General features: G+C 50.3%; 1 protein-coding gene across 1 annotated transcript in view; it reads right to left on the bottom strand.

Annotated features, from left to right (window-relative positions):
- The window catches only part of LOC135273593 (uncharacterized protein C2orf78-like), a 132,764-nt gene that overhangs the window by 66,777 nt on the left and 49,228 nt on the right, over positions 1-16,759 (bottom strand). The window lies entirely within an intron of this gene.

The raw sequence follows: 16,759 nt of genomic DNA, 5'->3' as shown, positions 1-16,759 counted from the left end.
GGCTGGCTTTTTTATTCTTGTCCTGCAGACTGGAGTCCAGTGGCTTGGCTTGTTTGGCTTTTTTGCTCTTGTCCTTCAGGCTGGATTGCAATGGCTTGGCTTGGCTGGCTTTTTTGCGCTTGTCCTTGAGGCTGGATTGCAATGGCTTGGCTGGGTGCAATGGCTTGGCTTGGCTGGCTTTTTTGCTCTTGTCTTTCAGGGTGGTGTGCAATGGCTTGGCTTGGCTGGCTTTTTTGCTCTTGTCTTTCAGGCTGGAGTGCAATGGCTTGGCTTCTCTGGCTTTTGTGCTCTTGTCCTTCAGGCTGGGTTTCAGTGGCTTGGCTTGGTGCAATGGCTTGGCTTTGGTGGCTTTTTTGCTCTTGTCCATCGGGCTGGAATGCAATGGCTTGGCTTGGCTGGCTTTTTTATTCTTGTCCTGCAGACTGGAGTGCAGTGGCTTGGCTTGGCTGGCTTTTTTGCTCTTGTCCTTCAGGCTGGAGTGCAACGGCGTGGCTTGGCTTGGATTGGCTTTTTTGCTCTTGTCCTTCAGGCTGCAGTGCAATGCCTTGGCTGACTTTGCTTGGCTTTTTTGCTCTGGTCCTTCATGCTGGAGTGCAATGGCTTGGCTTGACTGGCTTTATTCGTCTTTTCCTTCAGGCTGGAGTGCAATGGCTTGCTTAACTGGCTTTTTTGCTCTTGTCCTTTAGGCTGGAGTGCAATGACTTGGCTTGTTGCAATGGCTTTGTGTCGCTGGCTTTTTTGCTCTTGTCTTTCAGGCTGGAGTGCAATGGCTGGCCTTGCTGCAATGACTTTCCTTGGCAGGGTTTTTTGTTCTTTCCTTCATGCTGGAGTGCAATGGCTACGCTTGGATGGCTTTTTTGCTCTTGTCCTTCAGGCTGGAGTGCAATGGCTTGGCTTGAAAGGCTTTTTTGCTCTTGTCCTTCAGACTAGAGTGCAATGGCTTGGCTTGGTGCCTTCGCTTAGCGTGGCTGGCTTTTTTGCTCTTGTCCTTCAGGCTGGAGTTCTTTGGCTCGGCTTGCCTGGCTTTTTTGCTCTTGTCCTTCAGGCTGCAGTGCAATGGCTGGCTTGGTGCAATGGCTTGGCTTGGTTGTCTTTTTTGGTCTTGTCCTTCATTCTGGAGTGCAATGGCATGGCTTGGCTGGATTTTTTGCTCTTGTAATTCAGGCCAGAGTAAAATGGCTTGGCTTGGGTGACTTCTTTGGTCTTATCCTTCAGGCTGGAGTGCAATGTTTTGACTTCGTTGGCTTTTTTGCTCTTGTCCTTCAGGCTGCAGTACAATGGCTAGCTTGGTGCAGTGGCTTGGCTTGGTTGGATTTTTTGGTCTTATCCTTCAGGCTGGAGTGCAATGGCTTGGCTTGACTGGCGTTTTTGCTCTTGTCCTTCATGCTGGAGTGCAATGGCTTGGCTTGGCTTGGCTAGGTGTATTGCTCTTGTCCTTCAGACTGGAGTGCAATGGCTAGGCTTGGTGCAGTGACTTGGCGTGGATGGATTTTTGCTCTTGTCCTTTAGGCTGGAGTGCAATGGCTTGGCTTGGCTTTCTTTTTTACTTTTGTCCTTCAGACTGGAGGGCAATGGCTTGGCTTGGCTGGCTTTTTGCTCTTGTCCTTCAGGCTGGAGTGCAATGGCATGCTTGGTGCAATGGCTTGGCTTGGCTGGTTTTTTCGCGCTTGTCCTTCAGGGTGGAGTGCGATGGCTTGGCTTGGCTGGCTTTTTTCTATTGTGCTTCAGGATAGAGTGCAATGGCTTGCCATGGTTGGCTTTTTTGCTCTTGTCTTTCAGGCTGGAGTGCAATGGCTGGCCTTGCTGCAGTGACTTGCCTTGGCAGGGTTTTTTGTTCTGTCCTTCATGCTGGAGTGCAATGGCTACGCTTGGATGGCTTTTTTGGTCTTGTCCTTCAGGCTGGAGTGCAATGGCTTGGCTTGGTGCCTTCGCTTAGCGTGGCTGGCGTTTTTGCTCTTGTCCTTCAGGCTGGAGTCCAATGTCTTGGCTTGGTGCAATGTCTTGGCTTGGCTGACTCTTTTGCTCTTGTCCCTGAGGCTTGAGTGCAATGGCTTGGCTTGGTGCAATGTCTTGGCTTGGCTTGCTTTTTTGCTCTTGTCCTTCAGGCGACAGTGCAATGGCTTAACTTGGTGCACTGGCTTGTCTTGGTTGGCTTTTTTCTCTTGTCCTTCAGGCTTGAGTGCAATGGCTTGGCTTGGCTGGCTTTTTTGCTCTTGTCCTTCAGGCGACAGTGCAATGGCTTGACCTGGTGCAATGGCTTGGCTTGGTTGGCTTTTTTGCTCTTGTCCTTCAGGATGTAGTGCTATGGCTTGGTTTGGCCGGATTTTTTGCTCTTCTCTTTCAGGCTGGAGTGCAATGCCTTGGCTTACCTGGATTTTTTGCTCTTGTCCTTCAGGCTGGAGTGCAATGCCTTGGCTTGGCTGGCTTTTATGCTCTTATCCTTTAGGTTGGAGTGCCATGGCTTCGCTTGGTGCAAAGGCTTGGCTTGGCTGGCTTTTTTGCGATTTTCCTTCAGGTTGGAGTGCAATGGCTTGCCTTGGCTGACATTTTTGCTCTGGTCCTTCAGGTTGCACTGCAGTGGCTTGGCTTGGCTGGCTTTTTTGCTGTTGTCCTTCAGGCTGCAGTGCAATGTCTTGGATTGGTGCAATGGCTTGGCTTGACGGGCTTTTTCGCTCTTGTCCTGCAGGCTGGAGTGCAATGTCTTGGCTTGTCTGGCTTTTTTGCTCTTGTACTTCAGGCGGCAGTGCAATGGCTTGGCTTGGTGCAATGGCTTGGCTTGGTTGGCTTTTTTCCTCTTGTCCTTCACGCTGGAGTGCAATGGCTTGACTTGGCTGGCTTTTTTGCTCTTGTCCTTCAGACTCGATTGCAATGACTTGCCTTGGTACAATGGCTTGGCTTGGCTGACTTTTTTCCTCTTGTCCTTCCGGCTTTAGGGCAATGGCTTGGCTTGGTGCAATGGCTTGTTTGGAGTCCCTTTTTTACTCTTGTCCTTCAGGCTTGGATGCAATGACTTGGCTTGGCTGGCTTTTTTGCTCTTGTCCTTCAGGCTGGAGTGCAATGGCTTGTCTAGGTGCAATGGCTTGGCTTGGCTCGCTTGTTTGCTCTTGTGCTTCAGGCTGGAGTGCAATGGCTTGGTTTGGCTGCCTTTTTTGCTGTTGTCCTTCAGGCTGGAGTGCAATGGCTTGGATTTTGTGGCTTTTTTCTCTTGTCCTTCAGGCTGGAGTGCAATGGCTTCGCTTGGCTGCCTTTTTTGCTCTTCTCCTAAGGCTGGATTGCAATGGCTTGGCTTCGCTGGCTTTTTTCTTCTTGTCTTTCAGGCGGCAGTGCAATGGCATGGCTTGGTGCAATGGATTGGCTTGGTTGGCTTTTTTCCGCTTGTCCTTGAGGCTAGAGTCCTATGGCTTGGCTTGGCTGGATTTTCTGCTCTTACCTTTCAATCTGGAGTGCAATTGCTTGTCGTGACTTGGTTTTTTGCTCTTGTCCTTCAGGCTGGAGTGCAGTCGTTTGGCTTGGCTCGTTTTTTGCTCTTGCCCTTCAGACTGGAGTGCAATGGCTTATCTTTCCTGGATTTTTTGCTCTTGTCCTTCAGGCTGGAGTGTAATGGCTTGGCTTGGCTTGCTTTTTTGCTCTTATCGTTCAGGCTGGAGTGCATTGGCTTGGCTTGGTGCAATGGCTTGGCTTGGCTGGCTTTTTTCTATTGTGCTTCAGGATAGAGTGCAATGGCTTGCCATGGTTGGCTTTTTTGCTCTTGTCTTTCAGGCTGGAGTGCAATGGCTGGCCTTGCTGCAATGACTTGCCTTGGCAGGGTTTTTTGTTCTGTCCTTCATGCTGGAGTGCAATGGCTACGCTTGGATGGCTTTTTTGGTCTTGTCCTTCAGGCTGGAGTGCAATGGCTTGGCTTGAAAGGCTTTTTTGCTCTTGTCCTTCAGACTAGAGTGCAATGGCTTGGCTTGGTGCCTTCGCTTAGCGTGGCTGGCTTTTTTGCTCTTGTCCTTCAGGCTGGAGTTCATTGGCTCGGCTTGCCTGGCTTTTTTGCTCTTGTCCTTCAGGCTGGAGTGCAATGGCTTGCCTTGGTGCAGTGGCTTGGCTTTCCTGGGTTTTTTGGGCTTGTCCTTCTGTCTAGAGTGCAATGGCTTGGCTTGGCTGGGTTTTTTACTCTTGTCCTTCAGGCTGGAGTGCAATGGCTTGGCTTCGCTGGGTTTTTGCTCTTGTCCTTCAGGCTGGAGTGCAATGGCTTGGCTTGACTCGCTTTTAGCTCTTGTCTTTCAGGCTGGAATGGAATGGCTTGGCTTGGTGCAATGGCTCCGCTTGGTTGCATTTTTTGCTCTTGTCCTTCAGTCTAGAGTGCAATGGTTGGGCTTGGCTGGCTTTTTTGCTCTTGTCCTTCTGGCTGCAGTGCAATGGCCTGGCTTGGTGCAATGGCTTGGCTTGTTTGGCTTTTTTGCTCTTGTCCTTAAGGCTGGAGTGCAATGGCTTGGTTTGGCCAGCTTTTTTGCTCTTGTCCTTCAGGCTGCAGTTCAATGGCTGGCTTGGTGCAATGGCTTGGCTTGGGTGGATTTTTTGGTCTTGTCCTTCAAGATGGAGTGCAATGGCTTCGCTTGGCTGGCTTTTTTGCTCTTTTCCTTCAGGCTGGAGTGCAATGGCTTGGCTTGGTGTCATGAACTTGCATGGCTGGCTTTTTTGCTCTTGTCCTTCAGGCTGGATTGCAATGGCTCGGCTTGGCTTGGCTGGCTTTTTTGCTCTTGTCCTTCAGGCTGCAGTGCAATGGCTGGCTTGGTGCAATGGCTTGGCTTGGTTGTCTTTTTTGGTCTTGTCCTTCATTCTGGAGTGCAATGGCATGGCTTGGCTGGATTTTTTGCTCTTGTAATTCAGGCCAGAGTAAAATGGCTTGGCTTGGGTGACTTCTTTGGTCTTATCCTTCAGGCTGGAGTGCAATGTTTTGACTTCGTTGGCTTTTTTGCTCTTGTCCTTCAGGCTGCAGTACAATGGCTAGCTTGGTGCAGTGGCTTGGCTTGGTTGGATTTTTTGGTCTTATCCTTCAGGCTGGAGTGCAATGGCTTGGCTTGACTGGCGTTTTTGCTCTTGTCCTTCATGCTGGAGTGCAATGGCTTGGCTTGGCTTGGCTAGGTGTATTGCTCTTGTCCTTCAGACTGGAGTGCAATGGCTAGGCTTGGTGCAGTGACTTGGCGTGGATGGATTTTTGCTCTTGTCCTTTAGGCTGGAGTGCAATGGCTTGGCTTGGCTTTCTTTTTTACTTTTGTCCTTCAGACTGGAGGGCAATGGCTTGGCTTGGCTGGCTTTTTGCTCTTGTCCTTCAGGCTGGAGTGCAATGGCATGCTTGGTGCAATGGCTTGGCTTGGCTGGTTTTTTCGCGCTTGTCCTTCAGGGTGGAGTGCGATGGCTTGGCTTGGCTGGCTTTTTTCTATTGTGCTTCAGGATAGAGTGCAATGGCTTGCCATGGTTGGCTTTTTTGCTCTTGTCTTTCAGGCTGGAGTGCAATGGCTGGCCTTGCTGCAATGACTTGCCTTGGCAGGGTTTTTTGTTCTGTCCTTCATGCTGGAGTGCAATGGCTACGCTTGGATGGCTTTTTTGGTCTTGTCCTTCAGGCTGGAGTGCAATGGCTTGGCTTGGTGCCTTCGCTTAGCGTGGCTGGCGTTTTTGCTCTTGTCCTTCAGGCTGGAGTTCATTGGCTCGGCTTGGTTGGCTTTTTTGCTCTTGTCCTTCAGGCTGGAGTCCAATGTCTTGGCTTGGTGCAATGTCTTGGCTTGGCTGACTCTTTTGCTCTTGTCCCTGAGGCTTGAGTGCAATGGCTTGGCTTGGTGCAATGTCTTGGCTTGGCTTGCTTTTTTGCTCTTGTCCTTCAGGCGACAGTGCAATGGCTTAACTTGGTGCACTGGCTTGTCTTGGTTGGCTTTTTTCTCTTGTCCTTCAGGCTTGAGTGCAATGGCTTGGCTTGGCTGGCTTTTTTGCTCTTGTCCTTCAGGCGACAGTGCAATGGCTTGACCTGGTGCAATGGCTTGGCTTGGTTGGCTTTTTTGCTCTTGTCCTTCAGGATGTAGTGCTATGGCTTGGTTTGGCCGGATTTTTTGCTCTTCTCTTTCAGGCTGGAGTGCAATGCCTTGGCTTACCTGGATTTTTTGCTCTTGTCCTTCAGGCTGGAGTGCAATGCCTTGGCTTGGCTGGCTTTTATGCTCTTATCCTTTAGGTTGGAGTGCCATGGCTTCGCTTGGTGCAAAGGCTTGGCTTGGCTGGCTTTTTTGCGATTTTCCTTCAGGTTGGAGTGCAATGGCTTGCCTTGGCTGACATTTTTGCTCTGGTCCTTCAGGTTGCACTGCAGTGGCTTGGCTTGGCTGGCTTTTTTGCTGTTGTCCTTCAGGCTGCAGTGCAATGTCTTGGATTGGTGCAATGGCTTGGCTTGACGGGCTTTTTCGCTCTTGTCCTGCAGGCTGGAGTGCAATGTCTTGGCTTGTCTGGCTTTTTTGCTCTTGTACTTCAGGCGGCAGTGCAATGGCTTGGCTTGGTGCAATGGCTTGGCTTGGTTGGCTTTTTTCCTCTTGTCCTTCACGCTGGAGTGCAATGGCTTGACTTGGCTGGCTTTTTTGCTCTTGTCCTTCAGACTCGATTGCAATGACTTGCCTTGGTACAATGGCTTGGCTTGGCTGACTTTTTTCCTCTTGTCCTTCCGGCTTTAGGGCAATGGCTTGGCTTGGTGCAATGGCTTGTTTGGAGTCCCTTTTTTACTCTTGTCCTTCAGGCTTGGATGCAATGACTTGGCTTGGCTGGCTTTTTTGCTCTTGTCCTTCAGGCTGGAGTGCAATGGCTTGTCTAGGTGCAATGGCTTGGCTTGGCTCGCTTGTTTGCTCTTGTGCTTCAGGCTGGAGTGCAATGGCTTGGTTTGGCTGCCTTTTTTGCTGTTGTCCTTCAGGCTGGAGTGCAATGGCTTGGATTTTGTGGCTTTTTTCTCTTGTCCTTCAGGCTGGAGTGCAATGGCTTCGCTTGGCTGCCGTTTTTGCTCTTCTCCTAAGGCTGGATTGCAATGGCTTGGCTTCGCTGGCTTTTTTCTTCTTGTCTTTCAGGCGGCAGTGCAATGGCATGGCTTGGTGCAATGGATTGGCTTGGTTGGCTTTTTTCCGCTTGTCCTTGAGGCTAGAGTCCTATGGCTTGGCTTGGCTGGATTTTCTGCTCTTACCTTTCAATCTGGAGTGCAATTGCTTGTCGTGACTTGGTTTTTTGCTCTTGTCCTTCAGGCTGGAGTGCAGTCGTTTGGCTTGGCTCGTTTTTTGCTCTTGCCCTTCAGACTGGAGTGCAATGGCTTATCTTTCCTGGATTTTTTGCTCTTGTCCTTCAGGCTGGAGTGTAATGGCTTGACTTGGCTTGCTTTTTTGCTCTTATCGTTCAGGCTGGAGTGCATTGGCTTGGCTTGGTGCAATGGCTTGGCTTGGCTGGCTTTTTTGCTCTTGTCCATCGGGCTGGAATGCAATGGCTTGGCTTGGCTGACTTTTTTATTCTTGTCCTGCAGACTGGAGTGCAGTGGCTTGGCTTGGCTGGCTTTTATGCTCTTGTCCTTCAGGCTGGAGTGCAACGGCGTGGCTTGGCTTGGATTGGCTTTTTTGCTCTTGTCCTTCAGGCTGCAGTGCAATGCCTTGGCTGACTTTGCTTGGCTTTTTTGCTCTGGTCCTTCATGCTGGAGTGCAATGGCTTTGCTTGACTGGCTTTATTCGTCTTTTCCTTCAGGCTGGAGTGCAATGGCTTGCTTAACTGGCTTTTTTGCTCTTGTCCTTTAGGCTGGAGTGCAATGACTTGGCTTGTTGCAATGGCTTTGTGTCGCTGGCTTTTTTGCTCTTGTCTTTCAGGCTGGAGTGCAATGGCTGGCCTTGCTGCAATGACTTTCCTTGGCAGGGTTTTTTGTTCTTTCCTTCATGCTGGAGTGCAATGGCTACGCTTGGATGGCTTTTTTGGTCTTGTCCTTCAGGCTGGAGTGCAATGGCTTGGCTTGAAAGGCTTTTTTGCTCTTGTCCTTCAGACTAGAGTGCAATGGCTTGGCTTGGTGCCTTCGCTTAGCGTGGCTGGCTTTTTTGCTCTTGTCCTTCAGGCTGGAGTTCTTTGGCTCGGCTTGCCTGGCTTTTTTGCTCTTGTCCTTCAGGCTGCAGTGCAATGGCTGGCTTGGTGCAATGGCTTGGCTTGGTTGTCTTTTTTGGTCTTGTCCTTCATTCTGGAGTGCAATGGCATGGCTTGGCTGGATTTTTTGCTCTTGTAATTCAGGCCAGAGTAAAATGGCTTGGCTTGGGTGACTTCTTTGGTCTTATCCTTCAGGCTGGAGTGCAATGTTTTGACTTCGTTGGCTTTTTTGCTCTTGTCCTTCAGGCTGCAGTACAATGGCTAGCTTGGTGCAGTGGCTTGGCTTGGTTGGATTTTTTGGTCTTATCCTTCAGGCTGGAGTGCAATGGCTTGGCTTGACTGGCGTTTTTGCTCTTGTCCTTCATGCTGGAGTGCAATGGCTTGGCTTGGCTTGGCTAGGTGTATTGCTCTTGTCCTTCAGACTGGAGTGCAATGGCTAGGCTTGGTGCAGTGACTTGGCGTGGATGGATTTTTGCTCTTGTCCTTTAGGCTGGAGTGCAATGGCTTGGCTTGGCTTTCTTTTTTACTTTTGTCCTTCAGACTGGAGGGCAATGGCTTGGCTTGGCTGGCTTTTTGCTCTTGTCCTTCAGGCTGGAGTGCAATGGCATGCTTGGTGCAATGGCTTGGCTTGGCTGGTTTTTTCGCGCTTGTCCTTCAGGGTGGAGTGCGATGGCTTGGCTTGGCTGGCTTTTTTCTATTGTGCTTCAGGATAGAGTGCAATGGCTTGCCATGGTTGGCTTTTTTGCTCTTGTCTTTCAGGCTGGAGTGCAATGGCTGGCCTTGCTGCAATGACTTGCCTTGGCAGGGTTTTTTGTTCTGTCCTTCATGCTGGAGTGCAATGGCTACGCTTGGATGGCTTTTTTGGTCTTGTCCTTCAGGCTGGAGTGCAATGGCTTGGCTTGGTGCCTTCGCTTAGCGTGGCTGGCGTTTTTGCTCTTGTCCTTCAGGCTGGAGTTCATTGGCTCGGCTTGGTTGGCTTTTTTGCTCTTGTCCTTCAGGCTGGAGTCCAATGTCTTGGCTTGGTGCAATGTCTTGGCTTGGCTGACTCTTTTGCTCTTGTCCCTGAGGCTTGAGTGCAATGGCTTGGCTTGGTGCAATGTCTTGGCTTGGCTTGCTTTTTTGCTCTTGTCCTTCAGGCGACAGTGCAATGGCTTAACTTGGTGCACTGGCTTGTCTTGGTTGGCTTTTTTCTCTTGTCCTTCAGGCTTGAGTGCAATGGCTTGGCTGGGCTGGCTTTTTTGCTCTTGTCCTTCAGGCGACAGTGCAATGGCTTGACCTGGTGCAATGGCTTGGCTTGGTTGGCTTTTTTGCTCTTGTCCTTCAGGATGTAGTGCTATGGCTTGGTTTGGCCGGATTTTTTGCTCTTCTCTTTCAGGCTGGAGTGCAATGCCTTGGCTTACCTGGATTTTTTGCTCTTGTCCTTTAGGTTGGAGTGCCATGGCTTCGCTTGGTGCAAAGGCTTGGCTTGGCTGGCTTTTTTGCGATTTTCCTTCAGGTTGGAGTGCAATGGCTTGCCTTGGCTGACATTTTTGCTCTGGTCCTTCAGGTTGCACTGCAGTGGCTTGGCTTGGCTGGCTTTTTTGCTGTTGTCCTTCAGGCTGCAGTGCAATGTCTTGGATTGGTGCAATGGCTTGGCTTGACGGGCTTTTTCGCTCTTGTCCTGCAGGCTGGAGTGCAATGTCTTGGCTTGTCTGGCTTTTTTGCTCTTGTACTTCAGGCGGCAGTGCAATGGCTTGGCTTGGTGCAATGGCTTGGCTTGGTTGGCTTTTTTCCTCTTGTCCTTCACGCTGGAGTGCAATGGCTTGACTTGGCTGGCTTTTTTGCTCTTGTCCTTCAGACTCGATTGCAATGACTTGCCTTGGTACAATGGCTTGGCTTGGCTGACTTTTTTCCTCTTGTCCTTCCGGCTTTAGGGCAATGGCTTGGCTTGGTGCAATGGCTTGTTTGGAGTCCCTTTTTTACTCTTGTCCTTCAGGCTTGGATGCAATGACTTGGCTTGGCTGGCTTTTTTGCTCTTGTCCTTCAGGCTGGAGTGCAATGGCTTGTCTAGGTGCAATGGCTTGGCTTGGCTCGCTTGTTTGCTCTTGTGCTTCAGGCTGGAGTGCAATGGCTTGGTTTGGCTGCCTTTTTTGCTGTTGTCCTTCAGGCTGGAGTGCAATGGCTTGGATTTTGTGGCTTTTTTCTCTTGTCCTTCAGGCTGGAGTGCAATGGCTTCGCTTGGCTGCCGTTTTTGCTCTTCTCCTAAGGCTGGATTGCAATGGCTTGGCTTCGCTGGCTTTTTTCTTCTTGTCTTTCAGGCGGCAGTGCAATGGCATGGCTTGGTGCAATGGATTGGCTTGGTTGGCTTTTTTCCGCTTGTCCTTGAGGCTAGAGTCCTATGGCTTGGCTTGGCTGGATTTTCTGCTCTTACCTTTCAATCTGGAGTGCAATTGCTTGTCGTGACTTGGTTTTTTGCTCTTGTCCTTCAGGCTGGAGTGCAGTCGTTTGGCTTGGCTCGTTTTTTGCTCTTGCCCTTCAGACTGGAGTGCAATGGCTTATCTTTCCTGGATTTTTTGCTCTTGTCCTTCAGGCTGGAGTGTAATGGCTTGGCTTGGCTTGCTTTTTTGCTCTTATCGTTCAGGCTGGAGTGCATTGGCTTGGCTTGGTGCAATGGCTTGGCTTGGCTGGCTTTTTTGCTCTTGTCCTTCAGGCTGGATTGCAATGGCTTGGCTGGGTGCAATGGCTTGGCTTGGCTGGCTTTTTTGCTCTTGTCTTTCAGGGTGGTGTGCAATGGCTTGGCTTGGCTGGCTTTTTTGCTCTTGTCTTTCAGGCTGGAGTGCAATGGCTTGGCTTCTCTGGCTTTTTTGCTCTTGTCCTTCAGGCTGGGTTTCAGTGGCTTGGCTTGGTGCAATGGCTTGGCTTTGGTGGCTTTTTTGCTCTTGTCCATCGGGCTGGAATGCAATGGCTTGGCTTGGCTGGCTTTTTTATTCTTGTCCTGCAGACTGGAGTGCAGTGGCTTGGCTTGGCTGGCTTTTTTGCTCTTGTCCTTCAGGCTGGATTGCAATGGCTTGGCTTGGCTGGCTTTTTTGCGCTTGTCCTTGAGGCTGGATTGCAATGGCTTGGCTGGGTGCAATGGCTTGGCTTGGCTGGCTTTTTTGCTCTTGTCTTTCAGGGTGGTGTGCAATGGCTTGGCTTGGCTGGCTTTTTTGCTCTTGTCTTTCAGGCTGGAGTGCAATGGCTTGGCTTCTCTGGCTTTTTTGCTCTTGTCCTTCAGGCTGGGTTTCAGTGGCTTGGCTTGGTGCAATGGCTTGGCTTTGGTGGCTTTTTTGCTCTTGTCCATCGGGCTGGAATGCAATGGCTTGGCTTGGCTGGCTTTTTTATTCTTGTCCTGCAGACTGGAGTGCAGTGGCTTGGCTTGGCTGGCTTTTATGCTCTTGTCCTTCAGGCTGGAGTGCAACGGCGTGGCTTGGCTTGGATTGGCTTTTTTGCTCTTGTCCTTCAGGCTGCAGTGCAATGCCTTGGCTGACTTTGCTTGGCTTTTTTGCTCTGGTCCTTCATGCTGGAGTGCAATGGCTTTGCTTGACTGGCTTTATTCGTCTTTTCCTTCAGGCTGGAGTGCAATGGCTTGCTTAACTGGCTTTTTTGCTCTTGTCCTTTAGGCTGGAGTGCAATGACTTGGCTTGTTGCAATGGCTTTGTGTCGCTGGCTTTTTTGCTCTTGTCTTTCAGGCTGGAGTGCAATGGCTGGCCTTGCTGCAATGACTTTCCTTGGCAGGGTTTTTTGTTCTTTCCTTCATGCTGGAGTGCAATGGCTACGCTTGGATGGCTTTTTTGCTCTTGTCCTTCAGGCTGGAGTGCAATGGCTTGGCTTGAAAGGCTTTTTTGCTCTTGTCCTTCAGACTAGAGTGCAATGGCTTGGCTTGGTGCCTTCGCTTAGCGTGGCTGGCTTTTTTGCTCTTGTCCTTCAGGCTGGAGTTCTTTGGCTCGGCTTGCCTGGCTTTTTTGCTCTTGTCCTTCAGGCTGCAGTGCAATGGCTGGCTTGGTGCAATGGCTTGGCTTGGTTGTCTTTTTTGGTCTTGTCCTTCATTCTGGAGTGCAATGGCATGGCTTGGCTGGATTTTTTGCTCTTGTAATTCAGGCCAGAGTAAAATGGCTTGGCTTGGGTGACTTCTTTGGTCTTATCCTTCAGGCTGGAGTGCAATGTTTTGACTTCGTTGGCTTTTTTGCTCTTGTCCTTCAGGCTGCAGTACAATGGCTAGCTTGGTGCAGTGGCTTGGCTTGGTTGGATTTTTTGGTCTTATCCTTCAGGCTGGAGTGCAATGGCTTGGCTTGACTGGCGTTTTTGCTCTTGTCCTTCATGCTGGAGTGCAATGGCTTGGCTTGGCTTGGCTAGGTGTATTGCTCTTGTCCTTCAGACTGGAGTGCAATGGCTAGGCTTGGTGCAGTGACTTGGCGTGGATGGATTTTTGCTCTTGTCCTTTAGGCTGGAGTGCAATGGCTTGGCTTGGCTTTCTTTTTTACTTTTGTCCTTCAGACTGGAGGGCAATGGCTTGGCTTGGCTGGCTTTTTGCTCTTGTCCTTCAGGCTGGAGTGCAATGGCATGCTTGGTGCAATGGCTTGGCTTGGCTGGTTTTTTCGCGCTTGTCCTTCAGGGTGGAGTGCGATGGCTTGGCTTGGCTGGCTTTTTTCTATTGTGCTTCAGGATAGAGTGCAATGGCTTGCCATGGTTGGCTTTTTTGCTCTTGTCTTTCAGGCTGGAGTGCAATGGCTGGCCTTGCTGCAATGACTTGCCTTGGCAGGGTTTTTTGTTCTGTCCTTCATGCTGGAGTGCAATGGCTACGCTTGGATGGCTTTTTTGGTCTTGTCCTTCAGGCTGGAGTGCAATGGCTTGGCTTGGTGCCTTCGCTTAGCGTGGCTGGCGTTTTTGCTCTTGTCCTTCAGGCTGGAGTTCATTGGCTCGGCTTGGTTGGCTTTTTTGCTCTTGTCCTTCAGGCTGGAGTCCAATGTCTTGGCTTGGTGCAATGTCTTGGCTTGGCTGACTCTTTTGCTCTTGTCCCTGAGGCTTGAGTGCAATGGCTTGGCTTGGTGCAATGTCTTGGCTTGGCTTGCTTTTTTGCTCTTGTCCTTCAGGCGACAGTGCAATGGCTTAACTTGGTGCACTGGCTTGTCTTGGTTGGCTTTTTTCTCTTGTCCTTCAGGCTTGAGTGCAATGGCTTGGCTTGGCTGGCTTTTTTGCTCTTGTCCTTCAGGCGACAGTGCAATGGCTTGACCTGGTGCAATGGCTTGGCTTGGTTGGCTTTTTTGCTCTTGTCCTTCAGGATGTAGTGCTATGGCTTGGTTTGGCCGGATTTTTTGCTCTTCTCTTTCAGGCTGGAGTGCAATGCCTTGGCTTACCTGGATTTTTTGCTCTTGTCCTTCAGGCTGGAGTGCAATGCCTTGGCTTGGCTGGCTTTTATGCTCTTATCCTTTAGGTTGGAGTGCCATGGCTTCGCTTGGTGCAAAGGCTTGGCTTGGCTGGCTTTTTTGCGATTTTCCTTCAGGTTGGAGTGCAATGGCTTGCCTTGGCTGACATTTTTGCTCTGGTCCTTCAGGTTGCACTGCAGTGGCTTGGCTTGGCTGGCTTTTTTGCTGTTGTCCTTCAGGCTGCAGTGCAATGTCTTGGATTGGTGCAATGGCTTGGCTTGACGGGCTTTTTCGCTCTTGTCCTGCAGGCTGGAGTGCAATGTCTTGGCTTGTCTGGCTTTTTTGCTCTTGTACTTCAGGCGGCAGTGCAATGGCTTGGCTTGGTGCAATGGCTTGGCTTGGTTGGCTTTTTTCCTCTTGTCCTTCACGCTGGAGTGCAATGGCTTGACTTGGCTGGCTTTTTTGCTCTTGTCCTTCAGACTCGATTGCAATGACTTGCCTTGGTACAATGGCTTGGCTTGGCTGACTTTTTTCCTCTTGTCCTTCCGGCTTTAGGGCAATGGCTTGGCTTGGTGCAATGGCTTGTTTGGAGTCCCTTTTTTACTCTTGTCCTTCAGGCTTGGATGCAATGACTTGGCTTGGCTGGCTTTTTTGCTCTTGTCCTTCAGGCTGGAGTGCAATGGCTTGTCTAGGTGCAATGGCTTGGCTTGGCTCGCTTGTTTGCTCTTGTGCTTCAGGCTGGAGTGCAATGGCTTGGTTTGGCTGCCTTTTTTGCTGTTGTCCTTCAGGCTGGAGTGCAATGGCTTGGATTTTGTGGCTTTTTTCTCTTGTCCTTCAGGCTGGAGTGCAATGGCTTCGCTTGGCTGCCTTTTTTGCTCTTCTCCTAAGGCTGGATTGCAATGGCTTGGCTTCGCTGGCTTTTTTCTTCTTGTCTTTCAGGCGGCAGTGCAATGGCATGGCTTGGTGCAATGGATTGGCTTGGTTGGCTTTTTTCCGCTTGTCCTTGAGGCTAGAGTCCTATGGCTTGGCTTGGCTGGATTTTCTGCTCTTACCTTTCAATCTGGAGTGCAATTGCTTGTCGTGACTTGGTTTTTTGCTCTTGTCCTTCAGGCTGGAGTGCAGTCGTTTGGCTTGGCTCGTTTTTTGCTCTTGCCCTTCAGACTGGAGTGCAATGGCTTATCTTTCCTGGATTTTTTGCTCTTGTCCTTCAGGCTGGAGTGTAATGGCTTGGCTTGGCTTGCTTTTTTGCTCTTATCGTTCAGGCTGGAGTGCATTGGCTTGGCTTGGTGCAATGGCTTGGCTTGGCTGGCTTTTTTGCTCTTGTCCTTCAGGCTGGATTGCAATGGCTTGGCTGGGTGCAATGGCTTGGCTTGGCTGGCTTTTTTGCTCTTGTCTTTCAGGGTGGTGTGCAATGGCTTGGCTTGGCTGGCTTTTTTGCTCTTGTCTTTCAGGCTGGAGTGCAATGGCTTGGCTTCTCTGGCTTTTTTGCTCTTGTCCTTCAGGCTGGGTTTCAGTGGCTTGGCTTGGTGCAATGGCTTGGCTTTGGTGGCTTTTTTGCTCTTGTCCATCGGGCTGGAATGCAATGGCTTGGCTTGGCTGGCTTTTTTATTCTTGTCCTGCAGACTGGAGTGCAGTGGCTTGGCTTGGCTGGCTTTTTTGCTCTTGTCCTTCAGGCTGGATTGCAATGGCTTGGCTTGGCTGGCTTTTTTGCGCTTGTCCTTGAGGCTGGATTGCAATGGCTTGGCTGGGTGCAATGGCTTGGCTTGGCTGGCTTTTTTGCTCTTGTCTTTCAGGGTGGTGTGCAATGGCTTGGCTTGGCTGGCTTTTTTGCTCTTGTCTTTCAGGCTGGAGTGCAATGGCTTGGCTTCTCTGGCTTTTTTGCTCTTGTCCTTCAGGCTGGGTTTCAGTGGCTTGGCTTGGTGCAATGGCTTGGCTTTGGTGGCTTTTTTGCTCTTGTCCATCGGGCTGGAATGCAATGGCTTGGCTTGGCTGGCTTTTTTATTCTTGTCCTGCAGACTGGAGTGCAGTGGCTTGGCTTGGCTGGCTTTTATGCTCTTGTCCTTCAGGCTGGAGTGCAACGGCGTGGCTTGGCTTGGATTGGCTTTTTTGCTCTTGTCCTTCAGGCTGCAGTGCAATGCCTTGGCTGACTTTGCTTGGCTTTTTTGCTCTGGTCCTTCATGCTGGAGTGCAATGGCTTTGCTTGACTGGCTTTATTCGTCTTTTCCTTCAGGCTGGAGTGCAATGGCTTGCTTAACTGGCTTTTTTGCTCTTGTCCTTTAGGCTGGAGTGCAATGACTTGGCTTGTTGCAATGGCTTTGTGTCGCTGGCTTTTTTGCTCTTGTCTTTCAGGCTGGAGTGCAATGGCTGGCCTTGCTGCAATGACTTTCCTTGGCAGGGTTTTTTGTTCTTTCCTTCATGCTGGAGTGCAATGGCTACGCTTGGATGGCTTTTTTGCTCTTGTCCTTCAGGCTGGAGTGCAATGGCTTGGCTTGAAAGGCTTTTTTGCTCTTGTCCTTCAGACTAGAGTGCAATGGCTTGGCTTGGTGCCTTCGCTTAGCGTGGCTGGCTTTTTTGCTCTTGTCCTTCAGGCTGGAGTTCTTTGGCTCGGCTTGCCTGGCTTTTTTGCTCTTGTCCTTCAGGCTGCAGTGCAATGGCTGGCTTGGTGCAATGGCTTGGCTTGGTTGTCTTTTTTGGTCTTGTCCTTCATTCTGGAGTGCAATGGCATGGCTTGGCTGGATTTTTTGCTCTTGTAATTCAGGCCAGAGTAAAATGGCTTGGCTTGGGTGACTTCTTTGGTCTTATCCTTCAGGCTGGAGTGCAATGTTTTGACTTCGTTGGCTTTTTTGCTCTTGTCCTTCAGGCTGCAGTACAATGGCTAGCTTGGTGCAGTGGCTTGGCTTGGTTGGATTTTTTGGTCTTATCCTTCAGGCTGGAGTGCAATGGCTTGGCTTGACTGGCGTTTTTGCTCTTGTCCTTCATGCTGGAGTGCAATGGCTTGGCTTGGCTTGGCTAGGTGTATTGCTCTTGTCCTTCAGACTGGAGTGCAATGGCTAGGCTTGGTGCAGTGACTTGGCGTGGATGGATTTTTGCTCTTGTCCTTTAGGCTGGAGTGCAATGGCTTGGCTTGGCTTTCTTTTTTACTTTTGTCCTTCAGACTGGAGGGCAATGGCTTGGCTTGGCTGGCTTTTTGCTCTTGTCCTTCAGGCTGGAGTGCAATGGCATGCTTGGTGCAATGGCTTGGCTTGGCTGGTTTTTTCGCG

Source organism: Aotus nancymaae, unplaced genomic scaffold (assembly GCF_030222135.1).
Source record: "Aotus nancymaae isolate 86718 unplaced genomic scaffold, 86718_ANA_hifiasm-v0.15.2.pri h1tg000008l, whole genome shotgun sequence".
Classification (NCBI taxonomy): Eukaryota; Metazoa; Chordata; class Mammalia; order Primates; family Aotidae; genus Aotus; species Aotus nancymaae.
Note: the sequence above shows the minus strand (reverse complement) of the source record. Positions and strands in the feature narration are given on the sequence as shown.